The following is a 14442-nucleotide window of genomic DNA, read 5'->3' as shown; positions in this document are numbered from 1 at the left end:
CTGAACCTTAGGAAGAGATTCTGAGTTTCATGAACTAGGTATCATTTTCAAGTGACCCACCCCCGAATTAGAAGTCCTGACTGCATAGGAAGGGATGCTAGACTCACATGGTCTAGCTGGAAAGCCTGCAAGTGTAATGGCTGATTTTCCAACAGTCTCAAGAACAATCAGAGATGATTCTCTAGAAAGAAGAGACGGGGACTAGAAGGCATGAATTCCCCTACAACCTGGGGAAAAAGTCCTGTGATCAAAGCCTGTTTGGAAGGGCATGGAGGCGAGCAGGGAGCTGAGCATTGGCAGATACAGCAGAGCTCACGGGAAGAGTGGCAACACAGAGCAAAGAGAGAAACCCAAACTGTCTTGCAAGTGTCTAAGTGCCAAGAAGCAGTACAGGGGTGGGGGAGGACAGAGATTTTCTTCTGTATTTATCCAGTTACCTGTTCCCAGGTGCTTCTAGGAGAAGGGAGGGGGAGGACATGGCTCCTCACACCATTCTAGCAACTTCTTGAACATGGCTTAAAGGGTTTCCAAGTGCATTAGTTTTACCATTGCAGTGGCAGAGTACCTGCCAAAGACAAATTTAAAAAGCAAGGGTTTATTTCAGCTCACTGTCTAAGGTGCTCACAGTCCGCCATGGCAGGAAAGTCAGTTGTATCCCAAGTCAGGGAACAGCTGAGAGGAATGCTAGTTCAGTCAGCTCCCTTTCTCCTTTCCATGCTGCCCCAGACCCCAAGCCACATCTCAATTAACACAGGCCAGAAACTCACCCACAGACGTTCCCAGAGGCTCATCCCCTGGGTGAGTCTAGAGCAGATGGTTTTCAACTTGTGGGTCTCAACCTCTTCAAGCGTCGCATATCAGATATTCCTCATATCAGATATTTACATTATGATTCATAACAGTAGCAAAATTACAGTTATGAAGTATCAACAAATAATTTTATGGTTGGGGTCACCACACATGAGGAACTGTATCAAAGGGTTGCAGCATTAGGAAGGTGGAGAACCGCTGCTCTAGAACCTGTCGAGTTGATAATATTAACCATCACACCACCCAGTGTGAAGGGCTAGGAGGGATACAGGGCTAAGATGCAGTCCTGGGACTCCTTGCATGCCCTGGTGGCTGCCACTGACCAGCCAGCAACTGCTCTCTCCTTGAAGGTGTCTCTGTCCCAGAGGCTCCTCATCCTCCATTCAAACCTACTTCCACTAGGTCTACGCCATTTCTACAAAGTCAGCGTCAGACTCAGGAGAGGACAAAACAGGCTTGGCTGGGACTCCACACACTCAGTTTTCAACAGTGGCACAAGGCTCCAAGAACTCACTTAAGGTCACAGGGCCAGGATCAGAACGCTGACACTTCTGACCACCTCCATCTCCCAGCCCACATATCTCCATCTCGTAGTGAACGGTTGCTAGCTGATCGAAGGAGGGAGGGAAGCGTGAGGAAGATTCCTAACCCCGAGAAGTAGCCCTAATAGCTCCTATCCCATCTCTATTCCCAGAAGCAGAAGCACGTTGTTATTGTTGTTATTCTAAACTCAGTGTTTCTCACAAGGCCAGGAGGCTAAGTGCTCCCGATCAGCATGGCTGAGGCTGCAGAAAGGTTCCGGTGTCATCCAGACCTCTGTCCACTTGGCTTCCTCGTGTGAGATCAGAGTGCACAGTCAGCCATGTACCCTGACACCCCGCCAGGATGGGGCAGCAGCCCCTCCACATACACCCTCTGTGGGTCCTTGTGCATCCAGGCAATGCACCCAGCAGCAAGCATGGGCAGTGACCAGAAGTCCAAGAGAGCTAGAGAGGATTAAAACTGCTTTTTCAGCCACCTTCTTTCCTAGGGTGTTTCTTCTTATTGAATTTGAACTCATCATTTTTTGTTTGTCAGTGGGCCAAGGAGTTTGATACTGGCTTTTCCAATCTGCAAAGAAAGCCAAGATGCCGCACACCCAAAATTCTCTGGATTTTTCCACTGCTGATGTGTTGCTGGGAGGGTGGACAGTGGGGAAGGCAAGGACTCAAAGGTAGCTAGGTCTGGGCTGGAATCTAGCTATGCTACTTCTCTTTTCTTTTTTTTTTATACATATTACATAATTTTTTGATTTTTATTGAGCTCTACATTTTTCTCTGCTCCCCTTCCTGCCTCTCCCCTCCCCTCCCCTTCAACCCTCTTCCAAGGTCCCCATGCTCCCAACTTACTCAGGAGATCTTGTCTTTTTCTACTTCCCATGTAGATTAGATCTATGTATGTCTCTCTCAGGGTCCTCATTGTTGTCTAGGTTCTCTGGGATTGGGATTTATAGGCTGTTTCTTTGCTTTATGTTTAGAAACCAGTTATGAGTGAGTACATGTGATAATTTGTTTCTGGGTCTGGGCTACCTCACTCAATATGATGTTTTCTTAGCTATGCTACTTCTAAGCAAGGAGGCTCTGGCCAATCAAGTCACTTTCCTCTTATACCTGTTTTTTCTTCAGCAAAGCCAGGTGAAGACAGAAGAGTAGAAGCCGATGGCACTAATGTGACCGCCTCTCTGCAGATGTCTCCTGAGCACCCAGCCTGCTCTCCTTTGTCCCTCTTCAGCCACGAGATTTCCCTTTTATGATTTATTCTAGAAACTCCATTTCTTTTACTAAATGCAATAGCGCATAACCTAAAAGAGTCAGCAGATGCCACGTGGTACCTGCCCTGCCCTGTCTGTAATGTCATTATCAGAGGGGGAGAAGTGGAAACAAGATGGTCTTTAAGCAGTCCAGTGCCTGTGAGCCCAAATGGGCTGTTCTCAGAGTCCAACAGAGGTGTAGGAGCTGGGACACCTGCTTCCTGGGTCACCCTGGACATCTGGCTAGACACGTCTACATGAACAATGGACTGGGGAGATAGCTCAGTTAGGAAAGTGTTTACCTTGTAAGGACCTTGACCTGAGTTCAACCCCCTAGATCCTACATAAAAAAAAATCCAGGAGCAGTGGCATGTGCATGTATTCCAGTGCCTGGGGAGACAGGGAGAAGCAAGTCTCCCGGGCTCACGGACCCATCAGTCTGACTACTTGGAGAGTTCCAGGCCAAGGAATGTTCTTGTCTCAAAAACAAAAGGTGGGGGAACTGTGCCTGAGGAACAACACCCCAGGTCTTCAATCTTCTGACCTCCAGCTTTGTACATGCACACACATACACACACAAACACATATGTGCACACAGCACACACAGGCACATATGCACACACATACACTCTCTCTCTCTCCACCCCTCCTTCCTCCGTGTGTGTGTGTGTGTGTGTGTGTGTGTGCGCGTATGTGAACCACCACACAAGCACACACAGGGCAAGTCCTAACAGACAAAAGAAGAAGCTGATAACCCTGGTTGCTTGCTCCCTGCAGCAGCTAAAGAGGAACGCACTCTCCTGCACCTTGTGGGGCTGTCGCATACTCCGAGCTTAGGAACAGCTGCACTGAGTGGTGTGTCACCTTCGCAGATAACGGCCCTAAGTCCTGGACTTAGCTCCTGCATCAGTGACATTCACAGATCCCTGGTCTTCTGAAACATGGAAAACACAGAGGGCCTTCTGCGAGCAGCAGGATTCGGAATTCCAGTTTTAAGATTTTCCTAAACTTATTTCTATCAGATTTTCAAAGGGATGACTATCACGTGACATCATGTGACACGATCCTGTGGAGCGCACCGTAACGGTTGTGTCCCTACTTTCTTAGCCAAAGGAGCCAAGTATTCACAAATGCATTTCAGAAGTAACCCTCTCCCCTCTGATCAGATCACTGCCCATCCCCCACAGTCTTGCCACCCTGTGAAGAAAACATTGTCATACATGGCCGGGAGAAAGCTCTGCTAGACCCAGGTACCAAGCGTTCCTTCTGCTTTGCCTCCACATTTGGCCCTAGACCTCTTCTGTGGAGACTCGGCTGAGCTTCCTGGACAGCAGGTGCTTGTGTGGTTCGGTGCTTCCCTAAACCCCTGCTCCTGCTGCAAGGCCCAAGGCATGGATCTCACATTAATGGGATTATTCAAGCATGGGCCCTTTAATCTAACAAGACAAGACGTTCTAAACCTTTTGGGCAATGGGTCCCTCTGGTTGTACGTGAACCCTCATGCGAAACAATGTTTTCTAATCCGTACCATAACAGAGACTCCTCATGCTGGAAAACGTTATCAAAACATCAAACAGATCTGTGATGTGGGATATATGTGTATCTTTAGTAACACATCAAAAAAAAAAAAAAAAAAAACAACCCTACTGTTGCATCTACAAGTCCCCTGATTTTAAAGTCCTCATCAATGAAATGATACTTGGACAACGGTGGGACACATGGCAGCAGGTGACAAGGCCACGGGTACTGGTCGGATGGCTTCAGTAAATACCCTAAGGAAAGGAAATTGTGATTTTTGTTAGGTTCATGAGCATAAAAAGGTAACTTCTTGTCTCAGCACATCTCACAGAGCTTTGAGGTTCCATGGGGGATGTTCCTCTAGAATGTAATCTAAGATTTTGTTCTCAGGTAATTCATCCCTGTAACTTCAGGGTCAGGAGGAACTAAGCACTTTGGTATTATTATTATTATTATTATTATTATTATTATTATTATAAAAGAATTTAGAATGCTGTGCCCATCCTACATACCTGATAAGGTTCTTCTATCCTAGAAGCTAAAAATCGTGTACAGGGTAGAGGCCACAATGCCGTCACATGAGAGACTAGAAGCATACATGGCTTGAGGGTGTGTGCGTATGCAAGCTTGTGCAGGAAAAGCAAGGCGCCGGGGAGCGGAGTGTTCATAGTCATTCAGAACGCGCTGGCCATGAATCCATCTCCCTGACAAGAGGAAGTTTTTCATAGGCCGATTCCATGTTTTATTTATGGTTATGCAACTGGAATAATATTTTGAAAATATTAAACAGATGCATCTTTCATTCCTTACTAATCATGTTCCCTGCAGCCTTCACGTAATTACAGCTGGGCCCTTCCTCTGGGAGGAGAAGCATTGCACAAGGGAGGCCACAGAGGGAGGAGGAGGTGATAGAGAAAGGTCCCTTAGAGGCAGAGGAGGGTGCAACCCCGCCACCCTCACTTTGGGAGATGGCTGAGGGCACCATGTACCTGCTCCCCGCTCCCTAAGGACTGATCCTCAGAATGAGGTGGGGGAAATGAAAGAGAGGAAAGGATAAAGGGATGTGGGAGAACAGAGGAGGCAGGAAAGAAGGGGGACAGCAGGGGAGGAGCAAGGAGAGAAGAAGGGAAGAGGGGAACTAGAAGGGGAGGGAGGAGAGAGCTCGGGAGACGGCTCAGTGCGGGAGAGGTACTAGGCTAGGGGTATAAGCCTAGCAATCTGAGCGGTCCCAAGAAGTCACACAAAAAACTTGATGTGGTGGCATGCGTCTGTAACCTCAGCCTCCCTTTGAAGAGACCTGAGGCAGAGAGAAGAGTCCACTGGATGTCTGAGGAACCGCTAGCTTAAGTATGCCAAGCAATAGCCGAAGCAAGAGAGACCCTGCCTCAGCAAGGGAGAAGGTGAGAAGCAAGTCCCAAGGAATTGTGCTCTGGCTTCCTAATGTGTGTTCGGTCTCATGCACACAATAACTGAGTTTAAAAAAGCAGAAATTAATGTCTGCATCAGTAATTAATTTCCCAAATATTTACTAGAAAGGCTGAGTCTAACTGTAGATTCAGCAGTTAACTGAACCTAAGGGAAAAACATGTGGGGGTCTTTCAACCATCTGTAAGAGTGTGGCTTCAGCATCGCATGAAGATCTATAGGCAGCAAAGAACACCTCCGGCAAATCTGAGTGCAGTGCGTCTTTCCACCTTTCCGTGCCCCATGTCTGGCTCGCAATGTGCACGCACCAGATACGTATGAAGGTAAAGAGCTTGGGTGCACAGAAAGCAAGGGACAGCTAACAGATGGTAAGGAAGATGGGATCAAAGTCACAATGACTGTAAAAGGCAGAAGGTTCCAGGGTGAGCTGATGTGCATGCCAAGCTGCTGGGCTGTCATAGGCCATAACAGTGACTGTTCACAACAGAGACCCAAGCCAGCAAGACTTTCCTTAAGGAAGCGGGAGCTGGGGCTGGAGCTGGGGCTGGGGCTGGGGCTGGGGCTGGGGCTGGGGCTGGGGAGGTGGGTCAGCACGTGAAGTGCTCACTGTGAAGACATGAAAACCAGGGTTTGCATTGTTGTCACCCTACAAAAGCCATAGGTGGTCCTGCATCCCTGTAACTCTAGCCCTGGAGGGACAGAGACAGGAGGATCCCCAAAGGCCACTGACTAGTCCATCTAGTCAGTGTGCTAGTTCTAGGATCGGTGAAAGATCCTGTCTTTAAAAAGGTAAGAGGGAGAGTGATAGAGAAGATGTTTGATGCTAAGCTCTGGCCTCTGAGCATATATGCACACAGGTGTGCATCCTCTATACAGGTGTACACACTTGCACATGTGTGCATGCACACATGCATGCGTGGGTGCACACACAGCACACACAAGAGAACAGGAGCTGGGTGTGGTCACACATGGGAGGATGAAGTGGGAGGCCCAGGAGTTAGGGTTATATTAGGCTACACAGTGAGATCCCATCTCAAACAACAAAACAAACAGCCCAGAAGAAAGGGAGGGAGGAGAGAGAAATGCATTTTTCTTTTTGAAGGACTCTCATCCAAAATGGTTATTTTCACAGTGAATCTTTAGGATACGCTAAAGCTCGGCTAATGAAGAATTGACTTCCGAGGAAGCTGCCACTTCTCTAAAGCTGCAGGATCAATAACACGCAGCTGTGTTTTGTCTTTCTCCCCTGCAGGCCTGCCCAAGTACAGACCTCTCTTGTTGCAGGATCCACCTCACATGAACCCCCAGGATGTCCAGCTAGAGGACCCCTCTGCAGCATCAGATGCCACCCGCATCTGAGGGCCCCCATGGGAAAGTCAGCAAGTGTGACCCCAACACTTCCTCACATGCCACCCCACAGTCCAGGACTAGTGCCCTGAGCTCCAGTGTGACACTCTTCTTGTGCATCTCCATGACATATTCTCCACCATGCACTTGGCACAAGCTAGTCATTCTTCAGCCTTCGACTAGCCAAGAGTAAAAGGAACCCAGGCATCCAAACTATGAACAATTTCTACGGCCAGCCAGACCCGGAGGGTCCATTATGTGGCCTGGCTTTAGCATCCCTTTTTGGTCTTCTCCCAAAGGCAAGAAAGCCCTCTCATATGCCAAGATCTTTACTTGAGTAAATGAACAAATGAATTCAAAACAAATGAATTCCCAAATAGCATCTTCATCTAATTGAATTTTGTCATGAGGGGAAAAAAATTAGAAAACCATGACTTGGGACACGGATGTAGCTCAGGGGTAGAATACTTGACTAGCATGTACAAGAATTTGGCTTTTATCCCCAGCACCACTGAAGAGAGGAAGACAGAGACAGAGAGAGACAGAAACACAGACATGGGGAAGGGAGAGAGGGAGAGAGGGAGGGAGGGAGGAAAGGAGGGAAGGAGAGATGGAGGGAGGGAGAGAGGGAGGGAGGGAGGCAGGCAGGCAGGCAGGCAGACAGACAGAGAGGAGACATGCTCCAACAAAAATGTGCCAAAGAAAGGACAGACAGACGAGAGGAGACATACTCTAAGAAAGGACAAGAGTGATTACTTGGAAAGTTACGGCTAAGCTACAAAGTTCTAGGGCAAGACAACTAAACCATAGAGGCTTCATCAAGGCGCAGTTCCTCTACACCCGATACTATGACTTCACACCCACCCCAAACACAGAACAAGAGAAAGTGACTTTCCTTTCACAGCCTTCCAACACGACTTGGTGACCTCACCACTTGGGACCACGAGGCTGTGGGAGCTTGCAGAGAACGGCCCCAGCTTCTACTCTGGGGTTTCTGTACTGTGCTACCCGACTCATGGTTCCCATAACTCAACCAGGGGATGACAGACACTGTGAGCCCACTGTCAGGCCACAGACAACCCCGTGCATTTAGAAACAAGCTTATCCAAATCCAGTCAAACATTAGGAGCAGAGCTTTTGCCTGCCCGGTTCTCTTGGGCAGGGTGCCATCTACATGGTGCTGCCATACAAAATTTCTGTCCAAAGATCTAGTAAGATGTTGTATTTATACGTAAGATCTCCTTTGTTAATGTCCTCAACATTTGAAAAGCACCTGTTAGATGAAATATTTATCTTCTTATCTTTAATTTATTTTGGAGATACCAGAAATTGAACCTAGATCCTCACAGAAGCACTCTTTCACTAAACTATACCCATAGCTGGTTTTACTTATTATTTTGAGAAAGGATCTTGCTAAAGTTGCCAAGGTTGGCCTTGAACTCATTCTGTATCCCAGTTAGAACTAGAACTTGCTAGCTCCCCTTCTCAGTCTTCCAAGCAGTCAAGTTGAAGTTGCAGGTCTGTACCACTAGGGTTAACTAAACTAAATCTCCCTGTGTGGACAGTACTGCCTGTGGCACCCAAGGACCGCTTGAACTTCTCTAGGTGACAGAAAACCAATGAAAGCTGTTGCTTCTTTGTCCACTGATCTGGACAGCTTAGCGCCAAGACAGCAACCACCAGGCACCATGTTCCACCTTGACTACCAATTCTGAGCTGCCCCACGGTTATTATCCTTTGCCGGGAATCAGCTCCCTTTCTAGCATCTTCCTTCATATTCAGCCTACTGCTCTTTGGGGCAAACACCTCAATTTCACAGCCTTATCGGTAAATATAAAGAAGAGTGAAAAGGGGATTTTATGTGCGTTTGTTTATTGTGTGGTGCTAGGGCTCAGATCCAGGGCCTTGTACAGGTCAGGCAAATCCTCTGCCACTGAGCTACATCTTCAGTCCTTGGTATAGCTCAGGCTGGCCTCTAACTCATAACCCTCCAGCTTAAGTCTCCCAAATACTGAGATTACAGGTGTGTACCCCATGCCTGGCTCAGAAAAGGTGTTTTATTTAAACCAATTCTGTATTTAGACTCAGAGAGAAGAACAGAAACACACATGTAGGAAAAACTTTCAGATTATCAATGGCTATCATCATTTACCTATAAGATCCCATTCTGGATCAATAATATGCAAGGATATAACTTTAAGATGTTTGCTCTGACTTCAAACCTTATGATCCCATTACAAAAAAAAAAAAAAAAAAAAAAAAAAAAAAAAAAAAAAACCAAAAAACTATCTCTGCCAGATATTTCCCTGTCTTTCCCCATAGGCTCACACTGCAGGTTCAACATCCTCTGCCTTAAGTTGTAACTTTCCCTACTTCTTCTTCTTCTTCTTCTTCTTCTTCTTCTTCTTCTTCTTCTTCTTCTTCTTCTTCTTCTTCTTCTTCTTCTTCTTCTTCTTCTCCTCCTCCTCCTCCTCCTCCTCCTCCTCCTCCTCCTCCTCCTCCTCCTCCTCTTCTCATCATCATCATCATCATCAGCCACAGTCCTTTGCTCATCTTTTACTTTAGACTCTGGGAAGGGATCCACTTCTGCTTAGACTTGCATCCCTAAAGTCTTTCCTTCTTGGCCTTTCACATGGGTGGAGCCCTAAGGCCAAGTCCCTTGATAAAGGCACACATGCCTGGAGAGATGGCTAGACAGGTAGAAGGCTGGCTGGACGGGACTGCGAGGAAGCAGAGAAGGGGCACTCTTCCTTGTTGTGCTACCACAAGCGCCTCTCCTCTCTCTGGGACAACCGCTCACATCCATTCTCATCATCACACTCAAGTTCTCAGTGCGAGGTCCCACAAGTTCTCCGCGGCCACCCCTACTGTAAAAGCTCACTGGCACACGGCAGCAGGGACAGCTAGAAAGGGGCCACAACTTGAAGGGTTAGATTTTTGACTGAAGCACAATCCACCTATCACTGCTCTCGCCTCATATTTAAGAATCAGACGTTTTCTGCTGGGAAAACTCCCCGGGCCTCCCTTCTCCCACCTGCGTCGTGCACCTCCTGACTCCCACAGAAGAGCCTTTCACCTTTCCTTCGACCCTCATCGCCTCTCCTCATCAAACTTTAATTCTTAACCGAGGAGGTTCAGAGAACAACGGGGGAAGAAATACAGGCCACGCGAAGATAAGAAAACAGGTTAGTGGAGGGCGGAAGGAGCACCTGCCAACAAGAGCACCGTTTGTCCGAGTTACTGCTTTTAACTTCCTCGCTCTCCTGGCATTAATAGAAATAAAACCGCATGTCTCCCGCCTCATGCTGCTAATGTACAGTTAGCACCCCAGGCAACAGGAGCCACGGAGTTCAAGTACAGTGGAGACAGATTCGAGTAAACAGATTATAGATATGATTGATTGCTGCACTTAGTCTCATGGTACCACTCACCATGGCTCGCTGTTGGGCTTCATGTAAAAACAGGGAGTCCTGCGGTGGGCTAGCTCCATGGAACCATCGAGGCCCCCACGTCACAGAAGTACCTGTCATGTAGAAAAGATGGAAGGATCGCCAAAGAATGAAGGAGAAGAGCTGCCCAGTGGGGAGTAGTGATTGTCGGACCCACACAGGGTTGCCTGGTTCCACCAGACTCCTGCACCCTGCATGCCAATGCCTGCTTCTTTCCCCACCTCCTACCGCCATGACTCAGCCAGAGATGCAGCAGCTGTCCCACCGGAAGACCACCTTCCACGGAGGACATTTCTCTGCACTGGCCCACTCTGAAGTTCCACCCCAAGGTCACCTTACTCGTTTGCTTACACATCCGCATCAGATTTGCACTGCTGACCCTGGTGAAAGCAGCGTTGCCAACGGTGACCGATGCCACCAATCGGAAGGGGCAAGACCAGATGACTTCAGATCTAACATGGTGGCCCTCTGGAGGTCACATGCTCCCCCTTCCAGCATCACAGAGATGGGTCTGCACCACGTGATCAGTTCCCTACGCCACAGAGCTCTTTTCTCTTTATTCGATCATTCTCTTTTCTCTTTATTCTTTCCATTCTAAGCCAGCTGGAGGACCCCGTGTGCCAACGAAACTCCAACACTTCCAGCAAAAACTTAGATGAACCTGTGTTCACGTGTTCATGTGCCCAAAGGCTCTGAAGAGCGACTATATGCCTGGCTGGAGAACCCACTCACACCATGCTATTTGCTCAGCACCCTTCCATCGCGTCTAACGCCTCTGAGTCTACCCTCCCCACATGGCAAACATGGTCCTTGGTGCCTGAGAGTCAAACCGTAATTTTCCCGATGAAGTTAGGTGCTGAATGAGGCCTCACCCTACGCATCATGTTCCTCTCTAAGCAGGCTGGAAAGTCTATCTGTAAAGCCTTCTGCTCCCACAGGAGGATTCATGCTAAGGAGTCCCAGGGCTTTGTGCCTCAGCTTGCTAGAACCAACCCAGAGATGATAAAGAAGAGCTGAGATTCCTTCTGTCTTACCCCAACACCTCATCCCTCTATGCACTGAAGGGCAGTAACAAAACTCCCAGGTTTGTTGAAACATTACTCAGAAACACACCTGCTAAGGGGCAAGAATGCAAGCCTGCCCTTTATTATTTTTTATTTTTTATTTTTTTTTTTTTTGCTTTTTCGAGACAGGGTTTCTCTGTGGTTTTGGAGCCTGTCCTGGAACTAGCTCTTGTAGACCAGGCTGGTCTCGAACTCACAGAGATCCGCCTGCCTCTGCCTCCCAAGGGCTGGGATTAAAGGCGTGCGCCACCACCGCCCGGCCCTTTATTAGTCTTAAAGGGCCGTTTTGACATTTTCGTTTCTCAACCCTGATCCTCCGACTTTCTCCCTGTGTTCTTCTTCGTGGAACTGAACATGGCTGTCGAGCAGAGTCTCCTGGGTGGCACTGGTTACAAGCCCTCCTATTCTGTAGCTCCTGCATTCTAGTCCTTTTGGGGAAATGCCAATTGGTAAATGAAACAGCAGTCGGGTGCTTTGTGTAGAATGCTCTATAAGGACATAAAATACATAAGATGTGGTTCATAAAACATTTGCAGGGTGCTATTAGGAAGCATGGTGAGGCTACCTCAAAACAAGTTGTTTGACATGTGCTCGTATGCATACATATCTGCAGAAAATATTACATCTCTATATTCAGACATGGTATCTAAATTTCAACAAGCATCTCTGTGATTAAATTACTCCAGTGAGCTCCCCTGCAAAAGTCGGCTACTTATTGCTGCTGGTGTCTGCAACCATTGCCAGAGTGGGCATTACCTAACACCAGGCTTGCCAGTTCACTGCCTGGACACAGATAAAGCTCCTTAGCTTTGACCACTTCAACTCAAGGTCATTAGTCAGCTTTAATGTTGTAATTTGGATTCCAGACTTTTAGAAACATATAGTCTGGTCACTGAAACATGACTGAGCACTCTGCAGTGAGTTAGTCCGCCATCCTCAGTAATGGAAATCGGTCATGGAAGACAGGCGCTTCCACGGACAACCTTCCCTTCAGGGTTGAAATGGGGAACTAGAATCCCAGAGTAAAATGTCCTCCTGAGTCCATCTCCTGCCCTGAGCCCATCTCCTGCCCTGAGCTCATCTCCTGCTCTGAATGCTATACACCCCTCTACCTACACAGGTGCTAGGCTGGATGGCACTATTTTAGGATAGCCTCATAGAGGCTATAAAACATTCTGACATGTTTCCAATCCAATGTCCATCCATGACCACAAGCTGCTGGCACACGAATGACGGCTGCCAAATACCTACCACAGCTGTCTCATCCATGTTGCTGGCCTGGGTAGGAGTGACCTCAGCCAAATGGCCTCTCCTTCCATAGCCTAGCCTTCCCTCCTTGTCCCAGATACCCACTCCCTCCCTTCTTTGTCCCAGGTCATCCCTCCCATTCTGACCATAATCTCAAATGTTCCAGTAAACACGCTAGTTGGCACATACACAAGGCTCAACCCTGACAGGGCTTGGGATAGGGTCTGAAATTTAGAGCAGAGCATACATTCACACACATGTGCGCACGCAAACACACACACACACACACACACACACACACACACACACACACACCATAAACTGGGGGTAAGAAACACCTCCTTCAAAGGGGAGCATCAGGATTCAATCAGATCAGGCAGAAGAACCTCACAGATGAGTTCTTGTGATCCTATCAATTTTAAAAAAGCATTCCAAAACACATTAAAGTGAAATTAGCACTTCTGTTGAATGTGATAAATCGAACATCTGATCATTTCTCCCTCCTCTACACTCCAGAAATGAGAAGAAATTCTGAAGAAATGTGATAAAGGACCCAGCAGAATCAGAAAAGTGTAAGAACCCGAATATCACAGAGGCCTAAGAACTGAGGAGAGTGGAAGGTACCAGGTTCTACAGAACGGGGAGACAGAGATGGGGCCGGAAACAGAAGGATGGGCTGAAATGTGTAAGGAGGAATTAGTCTGCCCGCTGTGCTTCTTTGTGACCTCTGTTCCCCATCACAGCAGGGAGGACAGGCTTAGGAGCCCTAGACCTGGAAAACACAAAAAACTTCAGAGAAAATCTCTCTAGATGCAGTGAGTCAGGGGTTATGCTATCCTCAGGATGTGTCTAAACTCTAACTCAGTCCATGTCAGCGATGCCCAAGAACGGTCAAGCCCAATTCATGAACTAGAGCGCACCTTCTTGTCTCAGTCCTGCCTATAGCCAAGGAAGTTCCCAGTTTGAAATCCAAAGTGGGGGGCTGTGGGGATGGCTCGGTGGATAAAGCGCAGATGGCTCAAGCATGAGAAGAGGAGTCTGTATCCCCAGCACCCACCTCACAGCCAAATGGCTGCACTGTCTGTGGTCCCAGAGATGCCTGGACAAACTGATCAGTTAGACCAGCAGAACTGGTGAGAGGCCCTGTAAATAAAATAGCAGGGTGGCTGAGGGAGATGTCCCCAACATCAACCTCTTATGGCCACACATAAGTGTGCACATGCATATGCACGCTTACACACATGTGCCCACATACCTATGGTCACTCACACAAATAAATACATAAACAATGGGGGCAAAGAGAGTAAGAACAGACAGATGCAGCAGGCATGGGACCTACATGGGTCTACCAGGGCCTCTGAATACATAGTGTATTATGGTTTTCAGTTTAGTCTTTTTTATGGGACTCCCAAATGTGTGGATGAGTGGGTCTCTGATTCTTGTGCTTTCTCTTGGGGATCTTTTCCCTCCCTTGGCTTTCCTTGTCCAATTTTGATGTGATGGGGGTCTGTTTTATCTTATTCTATTTTATTTTGTTGTGGTTTTTTGTTATCTCTTAGAAGCCAGTTCTTTTTTAATGACAAACAGTCAGAGAATGGATTCAGATTAGAGGAGAGGTGGGGAGGAGCTGTGAGGAGACCAGGGAGGGGAAACCATAATCAGGATAATTTATATGAGAAAATAATCTATTTTTAATAAAAGGGAAAAGAAAGTGCAGCAATATGAGGCATTTCAGAGGGAAAATACTACAATTAATAGCCCTCTGAGACATACAAGACCATAGTGTGCCCAT

The 14442-nt window shown here is 47.6% G+C and overlaps 1 protein-coding gene across 4 annotated transcripts in view; it reads right to left on the bottom strand.

Annotated features, from left to right (window-relative positions):
• Positions 1-14442, bottom strand: part of Susd4 (sushi domain containing 4) — a 127698-nt gene that overhangs the window by 79780 nt on the left and 33476 nt on the right. Inside the window, exon 1 of one of the 4 annotated variants that reach the window (XM_057769308.1) lies at positions 10321-10386. The exons of the other annotated variants lie outside the window; for them this stretch is intronic. The gene's annotated coding sequence lies outside the window, so the exon portion shown is untranslated. Of the gene's footprint in view, positions 1-10320; positions 10387-14442 lie in introns of those variants that run through there. 4 annotated transcript variants of the gene reach the window in all.

This window comes from Chionomys nivalis, chromosome 5 (assembly GCF_950005125.1).
Source record: "Chionomys nivalis chromosome 5, mChiNiv1.1, whole genome shotgun sequence".
NCBI classification, from domain to species: domain Eukaryota; kingdom Metazoa; phylum Chordata; class Mammalia; order Rodentia; family Cricetidae; genus Chionomys; species Chionomys nivalis.
The sequence above is the reverse complement of the archived record's forward strand: the minus strand, read 5'-3'. Positions and strand labels throughout refer to the sequence as shown.